This window comes from Narcine bancroftii, unplaced genomic scaffold (genome assembly GCF_036971445.1).
Source record: "Narcine bancroftii isolate sNarBan1 unplaced genomic scaffold, sNarBan1.hap1 Scaffold_151, whole genome shotgun sequence".
NCBI classification, from domain to species: Eukaryota; Metazoa; Chordata; class Chondrichthyes; order Torpediniformes; family Narcinidae; genus Narcine; species Narcine bancroftii.
In genome coordinates, this window is record NW_027211886.1 from 1,400,951 (window position 1) to 1,419,897 (window position 18,947).

An 18,947-nucleotide genomic window follows, 5' to 3' on the forward strand; every position below is an offset into this window, starting at 1 on the left:
ATTCCCCATCTCTGATTCCGCACATCTGATTCCCTGCCTCTGATTCCCCACCTCTGATTCCCCATATCTGATTCCCCGCCTCTGTTTCCCCGCCTCTGATTCCCCGCCTCTGTTTCCCTATATCTAATTCCCCACCTCTGATGCCCCAACTCTGATTCCCCGCCTCTGATTCCCCAGCTCTGATTCCCCGCCTCTGATTCCCTGCATCCGATTCCCCATATCTGATTCCCCGCCTCTGTTTCACCGCCTCTGATTCCCCGCCTCTGTTTCCCCATATCTGATTCCCGCCTCTGATTCCCAACTATGAATCCCCTCCTCTGATTCCCCAGCTCTGATTCCCTGCCTCTGATTCCCCGCGTTCTATTCCCTGCCTCTGATTCCCCGCCTGTGATTCCCCATCACTGATTCACCACCTCTGATTCCCTACCTCTGATTCCCCATATCTAATTCCCCGCCTCTGTTGGCCCGCCTCTGATTCCCCGCCTCTGTTTCCCCATATCTGATTCCCCGCCTCTGAATCCCCAACTCTGATTCCCTGCCTCAGATTCCCCAGCTCTGATTCCCCGCCTTTGATTCCCCCCGTCTGATTCCCAGCCTCTGAATCCCCGTGTCTGATTTCCTGCCTCTGATTCCCCGCCTCTGATTCCCCATCTCTGATTCTCCGCCTCTGATTCCCCACCTCTGATTCCCCCTCTCTGATTCCGCACATCCAATTCCCTGCCTCTGATTCCCCAACTCTGATTCCCCACCTCTGATTCCCCAGCTCTGATTCCCCGCCTCAGATTCCCCGCATCTGATTCCCTGCCTCTGATTCCCCGCCTCTGATTCCCTGCCTCTGATTCCCCATATCTGATTCCCCGCCTCTGATTCCCCAACTCTGATTCCCCGCTTCTGATTCCCCAGCTCTGAATCCCCGCCTCTGATTCCCCGCGTCTGATTCCCTGCCTCTGATTCCCTGCCTCTGATTCCCCATCTGTGATTCACAACCTCTGATGCCCCACCTCTGATTCCCCATATCTGATTCCCTGCCTCTGTTTCCCCGCCTCTGATTCCCCACCTCTGTTTCCCCATATCTGATTCCCCGCCTCTGATTCCCCAACTCTAATACCCCGCCTCTGATTCCCCAGCTCTGATTCCCCACCTCTGATTCCCCGCATCTGATTCCCTGCCTCTTATTCCCCGCCTCTGATTCCAGGCCTCTGATTCCCAGCATCTGATTCCGGCCTCTGATTCCCGGCCTCTGATTCCCTGCTTCTGATTCTGATTCCCTGCCTCTGATTCCCCATCTCTGATTCCGCACATCTGATTCCCTGACTCTGATTCCCCACCTCTGATTCCCCATATCTGATTCCCCGCCTCTGTTTCCCCGCCTCTGATTCCCCGCCTCTGTTTCCCAATATCTAAGTCCCCACCTCTGATTCCCCAAATCTGATTCCCCACCTCTGATTCCCCAGCTCTGATTCCCCGCCTCTGATTCCCCGCATCTGATACCCTGCATCTGATTCCAAGCCTCTGATTCCCTGCCTCTGATTCCCTACCTCTGATTCCCCACCTCTGATTCCCCATATCTGATTCCCCGCCTCTGTTTCCCCGCCTCGGATTCCCCGCCTCTCTTTCCCCATATCTGATTCCCGGCCTCTGATTCCCCGCCTCTGATTCCCCATATCTGATTCCCTGCCTCTGATTCCCCAACTCAGATTCCCCGCCTCTGATTCCCCAGCTCTGAATCCCCGCCTCTGATTCCCCGCGTCTGATTCCCTGCCTCTGATTCCCCGCATTGATTCCCCATCTCTGATTCACAACCTCTGATTCCCCACCTCTGATTCCCTATATTTGATTCCCCGCCTCTGTTTCCCCGCCTCTGATTCCCCGCCTCTGATTCCCCATATATGATTCCCCGCCTCTGATTGCCCACCTCTGATTCCCAGCCTCCAATTCGCCAGCTCTGATTCCCCGCCTCTGATTCCCCGCATCTGATTCCCTGCCTCTGATTCCCCGCCTCTGATTCCCCATCTCTGATTCACCGCCTTTGATTCGCCACCTCTGATTCCCCATATCTGATTCCCCACCTCTGTTTCCCCGCCTCTGATTCCCCGCCTCTGATTCTCCATATCTCATTCCCCGCCTCTGAATCCCCATCTCTGATTCCCGGACTCTGATTCCCCTCCTCTGATTCCCGGCCTCTTATTCCCAGCATCTGATTCCCGGCCTCTGATTCCCGGCCTCTGATTCCCCGCTTCTGATTCCCTGCCTCTGATTCCCCATCTCTGATTCCGCACATCTGATTCCCTGCCTCTGATTCCCCACTTCTGATTCCCCATATCTGATTCCCCGCCTCTGTTTCCCCGCCTCTGATTCCCCGCCTCTGTTTCCCTATATCTAATTCCCCACCTCTGATGCCCCAACTCTGATTCCCCGCCTCTGATTCCCCAGCTCTGATTCCCCGCCTCTGATTCCCTGCATCCGATTCCCCATATCTGATTCCCCGCCTCTGTTTCCCCGCCTCTGATTCCCCGCCTCTGTTTCCCCATATCTGATTCCCGCCTCTGATTCCCAACTATGATTCCCCGCCTCTGATTCCCTGCCTCTGATTCCCCGCGTTCTATTCCCTGCCTCTGATTCCCCGCCTGTGATTCCCCATCACTGATTCACCACCTCTGATTCCCTACCTCTGATTCCCCATATCTAATTCCCCGCCTCTGTTTGCCCGCCTCTGATTCCCCGCCTCTGTTTCCCCATATCTGATTCCCCGCCTCTGAATCCCCAACTCTGATTCCCTGCCTCAGATTCCCCAGCTCTGATTCCCCGCCTTTGATTCCCCCCGTCTGATTACCAGCCTCTGAATCCCCGTGTCTGATTTCCTGCCTCTGATTCCCCGCCTCTGATTCCCCATCTCTGATTCACCGCCTCTGATTCCCCACCTCTGATTCCCCATCTCTGATTCCGCACATCCAATTCCCTGCCTCTGATTCCCCAACTCTGATTCCCCACCTCTGATTCCCCAGCTCTGATTCCCCGCCTCAGATTCCCCGCGTCTGATTCCCTGCCTCTGATTCCTCGCCTCTGATTCCCTGCCTCTGATTCCCCATATCAGATTCCCCGCCTCTGATTCCCCAACTCTGATTCCCCGCTTCTGATTCCGCAGCTCTGAATCCCCGCCTCTGATTCCCCGCGTCTGATTCCCTGCCTCTGATTCCCCGCCTCTGATTCCCCATCTGTGATTCACAACCTCTGATGCCCCACCTCTTATTCCCCATATCTGATTCCCCGCCTCTGATTCCCCATATCTGATTCCCCGCCTCTGATTGCCCACCTCTGATTCCCCGCGTCTGATACCCTGCCTCTTGATTCCCCGCCTCTGATTCCCCATCTCTGATTCACCACCTCTGATTCCCGGCCTCTGATTCCCCATCTCTGATTCCGCACGTCCGATTCCCTGCCTATGATTCCCCACCTCTGATTCCCCGCCTCTGATTCCCCGCCTCTGATTCCCTACCTCTGTTTCCCCATATCTGATTCCCCGCCTCTGATTCCCCACCTCTAATACCCCGCCTCTGATTCCCCAGCTCTGATTCCCCGCCTCTGATTCCCCGCATCTGATTCCCTGCCTTTGATTCCCCGCCTCTGATTCCAGGCCTCTGATTCCCATCATCTGATTCCGGCCTCTGATTCCCGGCCTCTGATTCCCTGCTTCTGATTCTGATTCCCTGCCTCTGATTCCCCATCTCTGATTCCGCACATCTGATTCCCTGCCTCTGATTCCCCACCTCTGATTCCCCATATCTGATTCCCCGCCTCTGTTTCCCCGCCTCTGATTCCCCGCCTCTGTTTCCCAATATCTAAGTCCCCACCTCTGATTCCCCAAATCTGATTCCCCACCTCTGATTCCCCAGCTCTGATTCCCCGCCTCTGATTCCCCGCATCTGATTCCCTGCATCTGATTCCAAGCCTCTGATTCCCTGCATCTGATTCCAAGCCTCTGATTCCCCAGCTCTGATTCCCTGCGTCTGATTCCCTGCGTTCTATTCCCTGCCTCTGATTCCCCGCCTGTGATTCCCCATCACTGATTCACCACCTCTGATTCCCCACCTCTGATTCCCCATATCTAATTCCCCGCCTCTGTTTGCCCGCCTCTGATTCCCCGCCTCTGTTTCCCCATATCTGATTCCCCGTCTCTGAATCCCCAACTCTGATTCCCTGCCTCTGATTCCCCAGCTCGGATTCCCCGCCTTTGATTCCCCCCGTCTGATTCCCAGCCTCTGAATCCCCGTGTCTGATTTCCTGCCTCTGATTCCCCGCCTCTGATTCCCCATCTCTGATTCCTCTGATTCCCCACATCTGATTCCCCATCTCTGATTCCGCACATCCGATTCCCTGCCTCTGATTCCCCAACTCTGATTCCCCACCTCTGATTCCCCAGCTCTGATTCCCCGCCTCAGATTCATCGCGTCTGATTCCCCGCCTCTGATTCCCCGCCTCTGATTCCCCATCTCTGATTCCCCACCTCTGATTCCCCGCCTCTGATTCCCTGCCTCTGATTCCCCAGCTCTGATTCCCCGCCTTTGATTCCCCCCGTCTGATTCCCAGCCTCTGAATCCCCGTGTCTGATTTCCTGCCTCTGAATCCCCGCCTCTGATTCCCCATCTCTGATTCACCGCCTCTGATTCCCCATCTCTGATTCCCCACCTCTGATTCCCCATATCTGATTCCCTGCCTCTGTTTCCCCGCCTCTGATTCCCCACCTCTGATTCCCCGCCTCTGATTCCCCAACTCTAATACCCCACCTCTGATTCCCCAGCTCTGATTCCCCGCCTCTGATTCCCCGCATCTGATTCCCTGCCTCTGATTCCCCGCCTCTGATTCCAGGCCTCTGATTCCCAGCATCTGATTCCGGCCTCTTATTCCCGGCCTCTGATTCCCTGCTTCTGATTCTGATTCCCTGCCTCTGATTCCCCACCTCTGATTCCGCACATCTGATTCCTTGCCTCTGATTCCCCACCTCTGATTCCCCATATCTGATTCCCCGCCTGGGTTTCCCCGCCTCTGATTCCCCGCCTCTGTTTCCCAATATCTAAGTCCCCGCCTCTGATTCCCCAAATCTGATTCCCGACCTCTGATTCCCCAGCTCTGATTCCCCGCCTCTGATTCCCCGCATCTGATTCCCTGCATCTGATTCCAAGCCTCTGATTCCCTGCCTCTGATTCCCAACCTCTGATTCCCCACCTCTGATTCCCCATATCTGATTCCCCGCCTCTGTTTCCCTGCCTCGGATTCCCCACCCCTGTTTCCCCATATCTGATTCTCCACCTCTGATTCTCCTACTCTGCTTCCCCGCCTCTGATTCCCCAGCTCTGATTCCCCGCCTCTGATTCCCCGTTTTTGATTCCCTGCCTCTGATTCCCCGCCTCTGATTCCCCATCTCTGATTCACCGCCTTTGATTCGCCACCTCTGTTTCCCCATATCTGATTCCCCACCTCTGTTTCCCCGCCTCTGATTTCCGCCTCTGATTCCCAATATCTGATTCCCCGGCTCTTATTGCCCACCTCTGATTCCCCGCCTCTGATTCGCCAGCTCTGATTCCCCGCCTCTGATTCCCCGCATCTGATTCCCTGCCTCTGATTCCCCGCCTCTGATTCCCCATCTCTGATTCACCGCCTTTGATTCGCCACCTCTGATTCCCCATATCTGATTCCCCACCTCTGTTTCCCGCCCTCTGATTCCCCGCCTCTGATTCTCCATATCTCATTCCCCGCCTCTGAATCCCCATCTCTGATTCCCGGACTCTGATTCCCCACCTCTGATTCCCGGCCTCTTATTCCCAGCATCTGATTCCCGGCCTCTGATTCCCGGCCTCTGATTCCCCGCTTCTGATTCTGATTCCCTGCCTCTGATTCCCCATCTCTGATTCCGCACATCTGATTCCCTGCCTCTGATTCCCCACCTCTGATTCCCCATATCTGATTCCCCGCCTCTGTTTCCCCGCCTCTGATTCCCCGCCTCTGTTTCCCTATATCTAATTCCCCACCTCTGATGCCCCAACTCTGATTCCCCGCCTCTGATTCCCCAGCTCTGATTCCCCGCCTCTGATTCCCCGCATCCGATTCCCCATATCTGATTCCCCACCTCTGTTTCCCCGCCTCTGATTCCCCGCCTCTGTTTCCCAATATCTGATTCCCCGCCTCTGATTCCCAACTATGATTCCCCGCCTCTGATTCCCCAGCTCTGATTCCCTGCCTCTGATTCACTGCGTTCTATTCCCTGCCTCTGATTCCCCGCCTGTGATTCCCCATCACTGATTCACCACCTCTGATTCCCCACATCTGATTCCCCATATCTAATTCCCCGCCTCTGTTTGCCCGCCTCTGATTCCCCGCCTCTGTTTCCCCATATCTGATTCCCCGTCTCTGAATCCCCAACTCTGATTCCCTGCCTCTGATTCCCCAGCTCTGATTCCCCGCCTTTGATTCCCCCCGTCTGATTCCCAGCCTCTGAATCCCCGTGTCTGATTTCCTGCCTCTGATTCCCCGCCTCTGATTCCCCATCTCTGATTCACCGCCTCTGATTCCCCACCTCTGATTCCCGATCTCTGATTCCGCACATCCGATTCCCTGCCTCTGATTCCCCAACTCTGATTCCCCGCCTCTGATTCCCCATCTCTGATTCCCCACCTCTCATTCCCCGTGTCTGATTCCCTGCCTCTGATTCCCCGCCTCTGAATACCAGCCTCTGATTCCCCATATCTGATTCCCCGCCTCTTATTCCCTGCCTCTGATTCCCCAGCTCTGATTCCCCGCCTTTGATTCCCCCCGTCTGATTCCCAGCCTCTGAATCCCCGTGTCTGATTTCCTGCCTCTGATTCCCCGCCTCTGATTCCCCATCTCTGATTCACCGCCTCTGATTCCCCATCTCTGATTCCCCACATCTGATTCCCCGTGTCTGATTCCCCGTGTCTGATTCCCTGCCTCTGATTCCACGCCTCTGATTCCCCATATCTGATTCCCTGCCACTGATTCCCCGCCTCTGATTCCCCATCTCTGATTCACCACCTCTGATTCCCGGCCTCTGATTGCCCACCTCTGATTCCCCGCCTCTGATTCGCCAGCTATGATTCCCCCCCTCTGATTCCCCACGTCTGATTCCCTGCCTCTGATTCCCCAACTCTAATACCCCGCCTCTGATTCCCCAGCTCTGATTCCCCTCCTCTGATTCCCCGCATCTGATTCCCTGCCTCTGATTCCCCGCCTCTGATTCCAGGCCTCTGATTCCCAACCTCTGATTCCCCACCTCTGATTCCCAATATCTGATTCCCCGCCTCTGTTTCACCGCCTCTGATTCCCCGCCTCTGTTTCCCCATATCTGATTCCCCGCCTCTGATTCCCCAACTCTGATTCCCCGCCTGTGATTCCCCAGCTCTGATTCCCCGCCTCTGATTCCCCATATCTGATTCCCATCCTCTGATTGCCCACCTCTGATTCCCCGCCTCTGATTCGCCAGCTATGATTCCCCGCCTCTGATTCCCCGCATCTGATTCCCTGCCTCTGATTCCCCCCTTGATTCCCCATCTCTGATTCCCCGCCTGTGATTCCCCAGCTCTGATTCCCCGCCTCTGATTCCCCAGCTCTGATTCCCAGCCTCTGATTCCCCGTGTTTGATCCCCTGCCTCTGATTACCTTCCTCTGATTCCCGGCCACTGATACCCGCTTCTGATTCTGATTCCCTGCCTCTGATTCCCCATCTCTGATTCACCACATCTAATTCCCTGCCTCTGATTCCACGCCCCTGATTCCCCACCTCTGATTCCCCATATCTGAATCCCCGCCTCTGTTTCCACGCCTCTGATTCCCTGCCTCTGATTCCCAACCTCTGATTCCCCACCCCTGATTCCCCATATCTGATTCCCCGCCTCTGTTTCCCTGCCTCTGATTCCCCGCCCCTGTTTCCCCATATCTGATTCCCCGCCTCTGATTCCCCAACTCTGATTCCCCGCCTCCGATTCCCCAGCTCTGATTCCCCGCCTCTGATTCCCCGTGTTTGATTCCCTTCCTCTGATTCCCCGCCTCTGATTCCCCATCTCTGATTCACCGCCTTTGATTCGCCACCTCTGACTCCCCATATCTGATTCCCCACCTCTGTTACCCCGCCTCTGATTCCCCGCCTCTGATTCCCCATATATCATTCCCCGCCTCTGAATCCCCATCTCTGATTCCCGGATTCTGATTCCCCACCTCTGATTCCCGGCCTCTTATTCCCGGAATCCGAATCCCGGCCTCTGATTCCCGGCCTCTGATTCCCCGCTTCTGATTCTGATTCCCTGCCTCTGATTCCCCATCTCTGATTCCGCACATCTGATTCCCTGCCTCTGATTCCCCACCTCTGATTCCCCATATCTGATTCCCTTCCTCTGATTCCCCGCCTCTGATTTTCCGCCTCTGATTCCCTGCCTCTGATTCCCAACCTCGGATTCCCCACCTCTGATTCCCCATATCTGATTCCCCGCCTCTGTTTCCCCGCCTCTGATTCCCCGCCTCTGATTCCCAACTCTGATTCCCCGCCTCTGATTCCCCAGCTCTGATTCCCCGTGTTTGATTCCCTGCCTCTGATTCCCTGCCCTGATTCCCCATCTCTGTTTCACCGCCTTTGATTCGCCACCTCTGATTCCCCATATCTGATTCCCCGCCTCTGTTTCCCCGACTCTGATTCCCTGCCTCTGATTCCCAACCTCTGATTCCACACCTCTGATTCCCCATATCTGATTCCCCGCCTCTATTTCCCCGCCTCTGATTCCCCGCCTCTGTTTACCCATATCTGATTCCCCGCCTCTGATTCCCAACTATGATTCCCCGCCTCTGATTCCCCAGCTCTGATTCCCTGCCTCTGATTCCCTGCGTTCTATTCCCTGCCTCTGATTCCCCGCCTGTTATTCCCCATCACTGATTCACAACCTCTGATTCCCCACATCTGATTCCCCATATCTAATTCCCCGCCTCTGTTTGCCCGCCTCTGATTCCCCGCCTCTGTTTCCCCATATCTGATTCCCCGTCTCTGAATCCCCAACTCTGATTCCCTGCCTCTGATTCCCCAGCTCTGATTCCCCGCCTTTGATTCCCCCCGTCTGATTCCCAGCCTCTGAATCCCCGTGTCTGATTTCCTGCCTCTGATTCCCCGCCTCTGATTCCCCATCTCTGATTCACCGCCTCTGATTCCCCACCTCTGATTCCCGATCTCTGATTCCGCACATCCGATTCCCTGCCTCTGATTCCCCAACTCTGATTCCCCGCCTCTGATTCCCCATCTCTGATTCCCCACCTCTGATTCCCCGTGTCTGATTCCCTGCCTCTGATTCCCCGCCTCTGAATACCAGCCTCTGATTCCCCATATCTGATTCCCCGCCTCTGATTCCCTGCCTCTGATTCCCCAGCTCTGATTCCCCGCCTTTGATTCCCCCCGTCTTATTCCCAGCCTCTGAATCCCCGTGTCTGATTTCCTGCCTCTGATTCCCCGCCTCTGATTCCCCATCTCTGATTCACCGCCTCTGATTCCCCATCTCTGATTCCCCACATCTGATTCCCCGTGTCTGATTCCCCGTGTCTGATTCCCTGCCTCTGATTCCACGCCTCTGATTCCCCATATCTGATTCCCTGCCACTGATTCCCCGCCTCTGATTCCCCATCTCTGATTCACCACCTCTGATTCCCGGCCTCTGATTGCCCACCTCTGATTCCCCGCCTCTGATTCGCCAGCTATGATTCCCCCCCTCTGATTCCCCACGTCTGATTCCCTGCCTCTGAATCCCCAACTCTAATACCCCGCCTCTGATTCCCCAGCTCTGATTCCCCTCCTCTGATTCCCCGCATCTGATTCCCTGCCTCTGATTCCCCGCCTCTGATTCCAGGCCTCTGATTCCCAACCTCTGATTCCCCACCTCTGATTCCCAATATCTGATTCCCCGCCTCTGTTTCACCGCCTCTGATTCCCCGCCTCTGTTTCCCCATATCTGATTCCCCGCCTCTGATTCCCCAACTCTGATTCCCCGCCTGTGATTCCCCAGCTCTGATTCCCCGCCTCTGATTCCCCATATCTGATTCCCATCCTCTGATTGCCCACCTCTGATTCCCCGCCTCTGATTCGCCAGCTATGATTCCCCGCCTCTGATTCCCCGCATCTGATTCCCTGCCTCTGATTCCCCCCTTGATTCCCCATCTCTGATTCCCCGCCTGTGATTCCCCAGCTCTGATTCCCCGCCTCTGATTCCCCAGCTCTGATTCCCAGCCTCTGATTCCCCGTGTTTGATCCCCTGCCTCTGATTACCTTCCTCTGATTCCCGGCCACTGATACCCCGCTTCTGATTCTGATTCCCTGCCTCTGATTCCCCATCTCTGATTCACCACATCTAATTCCCTGCCTCTGATTCCACGCCCCTGATTCCCCACCTCTGATTCCCCATATCTGAATCCCCGCCTCTGTTTCCACGCCTCTGATTCCCTGCCTCTGATTCCCAACCTCTGATTCCCCACCCCTGATTCCCCATATCTGATTCCCCGCCTCTGTTTCCCTGCCTCTGATTCCCCGCCCCTGTTTCCCCATATCTGATTCCCCGCCTCTGATTCCCCAACTCTGATTCCCCGCCTCCGATTCCCCAGCTCTGATTCCCCGCCTCTGATTCCCCGTGTTTGATTCCCTGCCTCTGATTCCCCGCCTCTGATTCCCCATCTCTGATTCACCGCCTTTGATTCGCCACCTCTGACTCCCCATATCTGATTCCCCACCTCTCTTACCCCGCCTCTGATTCCCCGCCTCTGATTCCCCATATATCATTCCCCGCCTCTGAATCCCCATCTCTGATTCCCGGATTCTGATTCCCCACCTCTGATTCCCGGCCTCTTATTCCCGGCATCCGAATCCTGGCCTCTGATTCCCGGCCTCTGATTCCCCGCTTCTGATTCTGATTCCCTGCCTCTGATTCCCCATCTCTGATTCCGCACATCTGATTCCCTGCCTCTGATTCCCCACCTCTGATTCCCCATATCTGATGCCTCGCCTCTGTTTCCCCGCCTCTGATTCCCCGCCTCTGTTTCCCCATATCTAATTCCCCACCTCAGATGCCCCAACTCTGATACCCCGCCTCTGATTCCCCAGCTCTGATTCCCCGCCTCTGATTCCCCGCATCCGATTCCCCATATCTGATTCCCCGCCTCTGTTTCCCCGCCTTTGATTCCCCGCCTCTGTTTCCCCATATCTGATTCCCCGCCTCTGATTCCCAACTATGATTCCCCGCCTCTGATTCCCCAGCTCTGATTCCCCGCCTCTGATTCCCCGCGTTCTATTCCCTGCCTCTGATTCCCCGCCTGTGATTCCCCATCTCTGATTCACCACCTCTGATTCCCCACCTCTGATTCCCCATATCTAATTCCCCGCCTCTGTTTGCCCGCCTCTGATTCCCCGCCTCTGTTTCCCCATATCTGATTCCCCGTGTCTGATTCCCTGCCTCTGATTCCCCGCCTCTGATTCCCCGCCTCTGATTCCGCACATCTGATTCCTTGCCTCTGATTCCCCACCTCTGATTCCCCATATCTGATTCCCCACCTGGGTTTCCCCGCCTCTGATTCCCCGCCTCTGTTTCCCAATATCTAAGTCCCCGCCTCTGATTCCCCAAATCTGATTCCCCACCTCTGATTCCCCAGCTCTGATTCCCCGCCTCTGATTCCCTGCATCTGATTCCCTGCATCTGATTCCAAGCCTCTGATTCCCTGCCTCTGATCCCCAACCTCTGATTCCCCACCTCTGATTCCCCATATCTGATTCCCCGCCTCTGTTTCCCCGACTCGGATTCCCCGCCTCTGTTTCCCCATATCTGATTCCCGGCCTCTGAATCCCCGCCTCTGATTCCCCGCCTCTGATTCCCTGCCTCTGATTCCCCATCTCCGATTCCGCACATCTGATTCCCTTCCTCTGATTCCCCGCCTCTGATTTTCCGCCTCTGATTCCCTGCCTCTGATTCCCAACCTCGGATTCCCCACCTCTGATTCCCCATATCTGATTCCCCGCCTCTGTTTCCCCGCCTCTGATTCCCCGCCTCTGATTCCCAACTCTGATTCCCCGCCTCTGATTCCCCAGCTCTGATTCCCCGTGTTTGATTCCCTGCCTCTGATTCCCTGCCCTGATTCCCCATCTCTGTTTCACCGCCTTTGATTCGCCACCTCTGATTCCCCATATCTGATTCCCCGCCTCTGTTTCCCCGACTCTGATTCCCTGCCTCTGATTCCCAACCTCTGATTCCACACCTCTGATTCCCCATATCTGATTCCCCGCCTCTATTTCCCCATATCTGATTCCCCGCCTCTGATTCCCCAACTCTGATTCCCCGCCTCTGATTCCCCAGCTCTGATTCCCAGACTCTGATTCCCGGCATCCGATTCCCTGCCTCTGATTCCCCGCCTCTGATTCCCCATCTCTGATTCCCCGCCTCTGATTCCCCGTGTCTGATTCCCTGCCTTTGATTCCCCGCCTCTGATTCCCCGCCTCTGATTCCCTGCCACTGATTCCCTGCCCCTGATTCCCCACCTCTGATTCCCCACATCTGATTCCCGGCCTCTGTTTCCCCGCCTCTGATTCCCCGCCTCTGATTCCCCATATCTGATTCCCTGCCTCTGATTCCCCAACTCTGATTCCCCGCCTCTGATTCCCCAGCTCTGAATCCCCGCCTCTGATTCCCCGCGTCTGATTCCCTGCCTCTGATTCCCCGCCTTGATTCCCCATCTCTGATTGACAACCTCTGATTCCCCACCTCTGATTCCCTATATTTGATTCCCCGCCTCTGTTTCCCCGCCTCTGATTCCCCGCCTCCTATTCCCCATATCTGATTCCCCGCCTCTGATTGCCCACCTCTGATTCCCAGCCTCTGATTCGCCAGCTCTGATTCCCCGCCTCTGATTCCCCGCATCTGATTCCCTGCCTCTGATTCCCCGCCTCTGATTCCCCATCTCTGATTCACCGCCTTTGATTCGCCACCTCTGATTCCCCATATCTGATTCCCCACCTCTGATTCCCGGCCTCTTATTCCCAGCATCTGATTCCCGGCCTCTGATTCCCGGCCTCTGATTCCCCGCTTCTGATTCTGATTCCCTGCCTCTTTTTCCCCATCTCTGATTCCGCACATCTGATTCCCTGCCTCTGATTCCCCACCTCTGATTCCCCATATCTGATTCCCCGCCTCTGTTTCCCCGCCTCTGATTCCCCGCCTCTGTTTCCCTATATCTAATTCCCCACCTCTGATGCCCCAACTCTGATTCCCCGCCTCTGATTCCCCAGCTCTGATTCCCCGCCTCTGATTCCCAACTCTGATTCCCCGCCTCTGATTCCCCAGCTCTGATTCCCCGTGTTTGATTCCCTGCCTCTGATTCCCTGCCCTGATTCCCCATCTCTGTTTCACCGCCTTTGATTCGCCACCTCTGATTCCCCATATCTGATTCCCCGCCTCTGTTTCCCCGACTCTGATTCCCTGCCTCTGATTCCCAACCTCTGATTCCACACCTCTGATTCCCCATATCTGATTCCCCGCCTCTATTTCCCCATATCTGATTCCCCGCCTCTGATTCCCCAACTCTGATTCCCCGCCTCTGATTCCCCAGCTCTGATTCCCAGACTCTGATTCCCGGCATCCGATTCCCTGCCTCTGATTCCCCGCCTCTGATTCCCCATCTCTGATTCCCCGCCTCTGATTCCCCGTGTCTGATTCCCTGCCTTTGATTCCCCGCCTCTGATTCCCCGCCTCTGATTCCCTGCCACTGATTCCCTGCCCCTGATTCCCCACCTCTGATTCCCCACATCTGATTCCCGGCCTCTGTTTCCCCGCCTCTGATTCCCCGCCTCTGATTCCCCATATCTGATTCCCTGCCTCTGATTCCCCAACTCTGATTCCCCGCCTCTGATTCCCCAGCTCTGAATCCCCGCCTCTGATTCCCCGCGTCTGATTCCCTGCCTCTGATTCCCCGCCTTGATTCCCCATCTCTGATTGACAACCTCTGATTCCCCACCTCTGATTCCCTATATTTGATTCCCCGCCTCTGTTTCCCCGCCTCTGATTCCCCGCCTCCTATTCCCCATATCTGATTCCCCGCCTCTGATTGCCCACCTCTGATTCCCAGCCTCTGATTCGCCAGCTCTGATTCCCCGCCTCTGATTCCCCGCATCTGATTCCCTTCCTCTGATTCCCCGCCTCTGATTCCCCATCTCTGATTCACCGCCTTTGATTCGCCACCTCTGATTCCCCATATCTGATTCGCCACCTCTGATTCCCGGCCTCTTATTCCCAGCATCTGATTCCCGGCCTCTGATTCCCGGCCTCTGATTCCCCGCTTCTGATTCTGATTCCCTGCCTCTTATTCCCCATCTCTGATTCCGCACATCTGATTCCCTGCCTCTGATTCCCCACCTCTGATTCCCCATATCTGATTCCCCGCCTCTGTTTCCCCGCCTCTGATTCCCCGCCTCTGTTTCCCTATATCTAATTCCCCACCTCTGATGCCCCAACTCTGATTCCCCGCCTCTGATTCCCCAGCTCTGATTCCCCGCCTCTGATTCCCTGCATCCGATTCCCCATATCTGATTCCCCGCCTCTGTTTCACCGCCTCTGATTCCCCGCCTCTGTTTCCCCATATCTGATTCCCGCCTCTGATTCCCAACTATGAATCCCCTCCTCTGATTCCCCAGCTCTGATTCCCTGCCTCTGATTCCCCGCGTTCTATTCCCTGCCTCTGATTCCCCGCCTGTGATTCCCCATCACTGATTCACCACCTCTGATTCCCTACCTCTGATTCCCCATATCTAATTCCCCGCCTCTGTTTGCACGCCTCTGATTCCCCGCCTCTGTTTCCCCATATCTGATTCCCCGCCTCTGAATCCCCAACTCTGATTCCCTGCCTCAGATTCCCCAGCTCTGATTCCCCGCCTTTGATTCCCCCCGTCTGATTCCCAGCCTCTGAATCCCCGTGTCTGATTTCCTGCCTCTGATTCCCCGCCTCTGATTCCCCATCTCTGATTCACCGCCTCTGATTCCCCACCTCTGATTCCCCCTCTCTGATTCCGCACATCCAATTCCCTGCCTCTGATTCCCCAACTCTGATACCCCACCTCTGATTCCCCAGCTCTGATTCCCCGCCTCAGATTCCCCGCATCTGATTCCCTGCCTCTGATTCCCCGCCTCTGATTCCCTGCCTCTGATTCCCCATATCTGATTCCCCGCCTCTGATTCCCCAGCTCTGAATCCCCGCCTCTGATTCCCCGCGTCTGATTCCCTGCCTCTGATTCCCCGCCTCTGATTCCCCATCTGTGATTCACAACCTCTGATGCCCCACCTCTGATTCCCCATATCTGATTCATGCCTCTGTTTCCCCGCCTCTGATTCCCCACCTCTGTTTCCCCATATCTGATTCCCCGCCTCTGATTCCCCAACTCTAATACCCCGCCTCTGATTCCCCAGCTCTGATTCCCCACCTCTGATTCCCCGCATCTGATTCCCTGCCTCTTATTCCCCGCCTCTGATTCCAGGCCTCTGATTCCCAGCATCTGATTCCGGCCTCTGATTCCCGGCCTCTGATTCCCTGCTTCTGATTCTGATTCCCTGCCTCTGATTCCCCATCTCTGATTCCGCACATCTGATTCCCTGCCTCTGATTCCCCACCTCTGATTCCCCATATCTGATTCCCCGCCTCTGTTTCCCCGCCTCTGATTCCCCGCCTCTGTTTCCCAATATCTAAGTCCCCACCTCTGATTTCCCAAATCTGATTCCCCACCTCTGATTCCCCAGCTCTGATTCCCCGCCTCTGATTCCCCGCATCTGATACCCTGCATCTGATTCCAAGCCTCTGATTCCCTGCCTCTGATTCCCAACCTCTGATTCCCCACCTCTGATTCCCCATATCTGATTCCCCGCCTCTGTTTCCCCGCCTCGGATTCCCCGCCTCTCTTTCCCCATATCTGATTCCCGGCCTCTGATTCCCCGCCTCTGATTCCCCATATCTGATTCCCTGCCTCTGATTCCCCAACTCTGATTCCCCGCCTCTGATTCCCCAGCTCTGAATCCCCGCCTCTGATTCCCCGCGTCTGATTCCCTGCCTCTGATTCCCCGCCTTGATTCCCCATCTCTGATTCACAACCTCTGATTCCCCACCTCTGATTCCCTATATTTGATTCCCCGCCTCTGTTTCCCCGCCTCTGATTCTCCGCCTCTGATTCCCCATATATGATTCCCCGCCTCTGATTGCCCACCTCTGATTCCCAGCCTCCGATTCGCCAGCTCTGATTCCCAGCCTCTGATTCCCCGCATCTGATTCCCTGCCTCTGATTCCCCGCCTCTGATTCCCCATCTCTGATTCACCGCCTTTGATTCGCCACCTCTGATTCCCCATATCTGATTCCCCACCTCTGATTCCCGGCCTCTTATTCCCAGCATCTGATTCCCGGCCTCTGATTCCCGGCCTCTGATTCCCCGCTTCTGATTCTGATTCCCTGCCTCTTATTCCCCATCTCTGATTCCGCACATCTGATTCCCTGCCTCTGATTCCCCACCTCTGATTCCCCATATCTGATTCCCCGCCTCTGTTTCCCCGCCTCTGATTCCCCGCCTCTGTTTCCCTATATCTAATTCCCCACCTCTGATGCCCCAACTCTGATTCCCCGCCTCTGATTCCCCAGCTCTGATTCCCCGCCTCTGATTCCCTGCATCCGATTCCCCATATCTGATTCCCCGCCTCTGTTTCACCGCCTCTGATTCCCCGCCTCTGTTTCCCCATATCTGATTCCCGCCTCTGATTCCCAACTATGAATCCCCTCCTCTGATTCCCCAGCTCTGATTCCCTGCCTCTGATTCCCCGCGTTCTATTCCCTGCCTCTGATTCCCCGCCTGTGATTCCCCATCACTGATTCACCACCTCTGATTCCCTACCTCTGATTCCCCATATCTAATTCCCCGCCTCTGTTTGCCCGCCTCTAATTCCCCGCCTCTGTTTCCCCATATCTGATTCCCCGCCTCTGAATCCCCAACTCTGATTCCCTGCCTCAGATTCCCCAGCTCTGATTCCCCGCCTTTGATTCCCCCCGTCTGATTCCCAGCCTCTGAATCCCCGTGTCTGATTTCCTGCCTCTGATTCCCCGCCTCTGATTCCCCATCTCTGATTCACCGCCTCTGATTCCCCACCTCTGATTCCCCCTCTCTGATTCCGCACATCCAATTCCCTGCCTCTGATTCCCCAACTCTGATTCCCCACCTCTGATTCCCCAGCTCTGATTCCCCGCCTCAGATTCCCCGCATCTGATTCCCTGCCTCTGATTCCCCGCCTCTGATTCCCTGCCTCTGATTCCCCATATCTGATTCCCCGCCTCTGATTCCCCAACTCTGATTCCCCGCGTCTGATTCCCCAGCTCTGAATCCCCGCCTCTGATTCCCCGCGTCTGATTCCCTGCCTCTGATTCCCCGCCTCTGATTCCCCATCTGTGATTCACAACCTCTGATGCCCCACCTCTGATTCCCCATATCTGATTCCCTGCCTCTGTTTCCCCGCCTCTGATTCCCCACCTCTGTTTCCCCATATCTGATTCCCCGCCTCTGATTCCCCAACTCTAATACCCCGCCTCTGATTCCCCAGCTCTGATTCCCCACCTCTGATTCCCCGCATCTGATTCCCTGCCTCTTATTCCCCGCCTCTGATTCCAGGCCTCTGATTCCCAGCATCTGATTCCGGCCTCTGATTCCCGGCCTCTGATTCCCTGCTTCTGATTCTGATTCCCTGCCTCTGATTCCCCATCTCTGATTCCGCACATCTGATTCCCTGCCTCTGATTCCCCACCTCTGATTCCCCATATCTGATTCCCCGCCTCTGTTTCCCCGCCTCTGATTCCCCGCCTCTGTTTCCCAATATCTAAGTCCCCACCTCTGATTTCCCAAATCTGATTCCCCACCTCTGATTCCCCAGCTCTGATTCCCCGCCTCTGATTCCCCGCATCTGATACCCTGCATCTGATTCCAAGCCTCTGATTCCCTGCCTCTGATTCCCAACCTCTGATTCCCCACCTCTGATTCCCCATATCTGATTCCCCGCCTCTGTTTCCCCGCCTCGGATTCCCCGCCTCTCTTTCCCCATATCTGATTCCCGGCCTCTGATTCCCCGCCTCTGATTCCCCATATCTGATTCCCTGCCTCTGATTCCCCAACTCTGATTCCCCGCCTCTGATTCCCCAGCTCTGAATCCCCGCCTCTGATTCCCCGCGTCTGATTCCCTGCCTCTGATTCCCCGCCTTGATTCCCCATCTCTGATTCACAACCTCTGATTCCCCACCTCTGATTCCCTATATTTGATTCCCCGCCTCTGTTTCCCCGCCTCTGATTCTCCGCCTCTGATTCCCCATATATGATTCCCCGCCTCTGATTGCCCACCTCTGATTCCCAGCCTCCGATTCGCCAGCTCTGATTCCCAGCCTCTGATTCCCCGCATCTGATTCCCTGCCTCTGATTCCCCGCCTCTGATTCCCCATCTCTGATTCACCGCCTTTGATTCGCCACCTCTGATTCCCCATATCTGATTCCCCGCCTCTGATTCTCCATATCTCATTCCCCGCCTCTGAATCCCCATCTCTGATTCCCGGACTCTGATTCCCCTCCTCTGATTCCCGGCCTCTTATTCCCAGCATCTGATTCCCGGCCTCTGATTCCCGGCCTCTGATTCCCCGCTTCTGATTCCCTGCCTCTGATTCCCCATCTCTGATTCCGCACATCTGATTCCCTGCCTCTGATTCCCCACTTCTGATTCCCCATATCTGATTCCCCGCCTCTGTTTCCCCGCCTCTGATTCCCCGCCTCTGTTTCCCTATATCTAATTCCCCACCTCTGATGCCCCAACTCTGATTCCCCGCCTCTGATTCCCCAGCTCTGATTCCCCGCCTCTGATTCCCT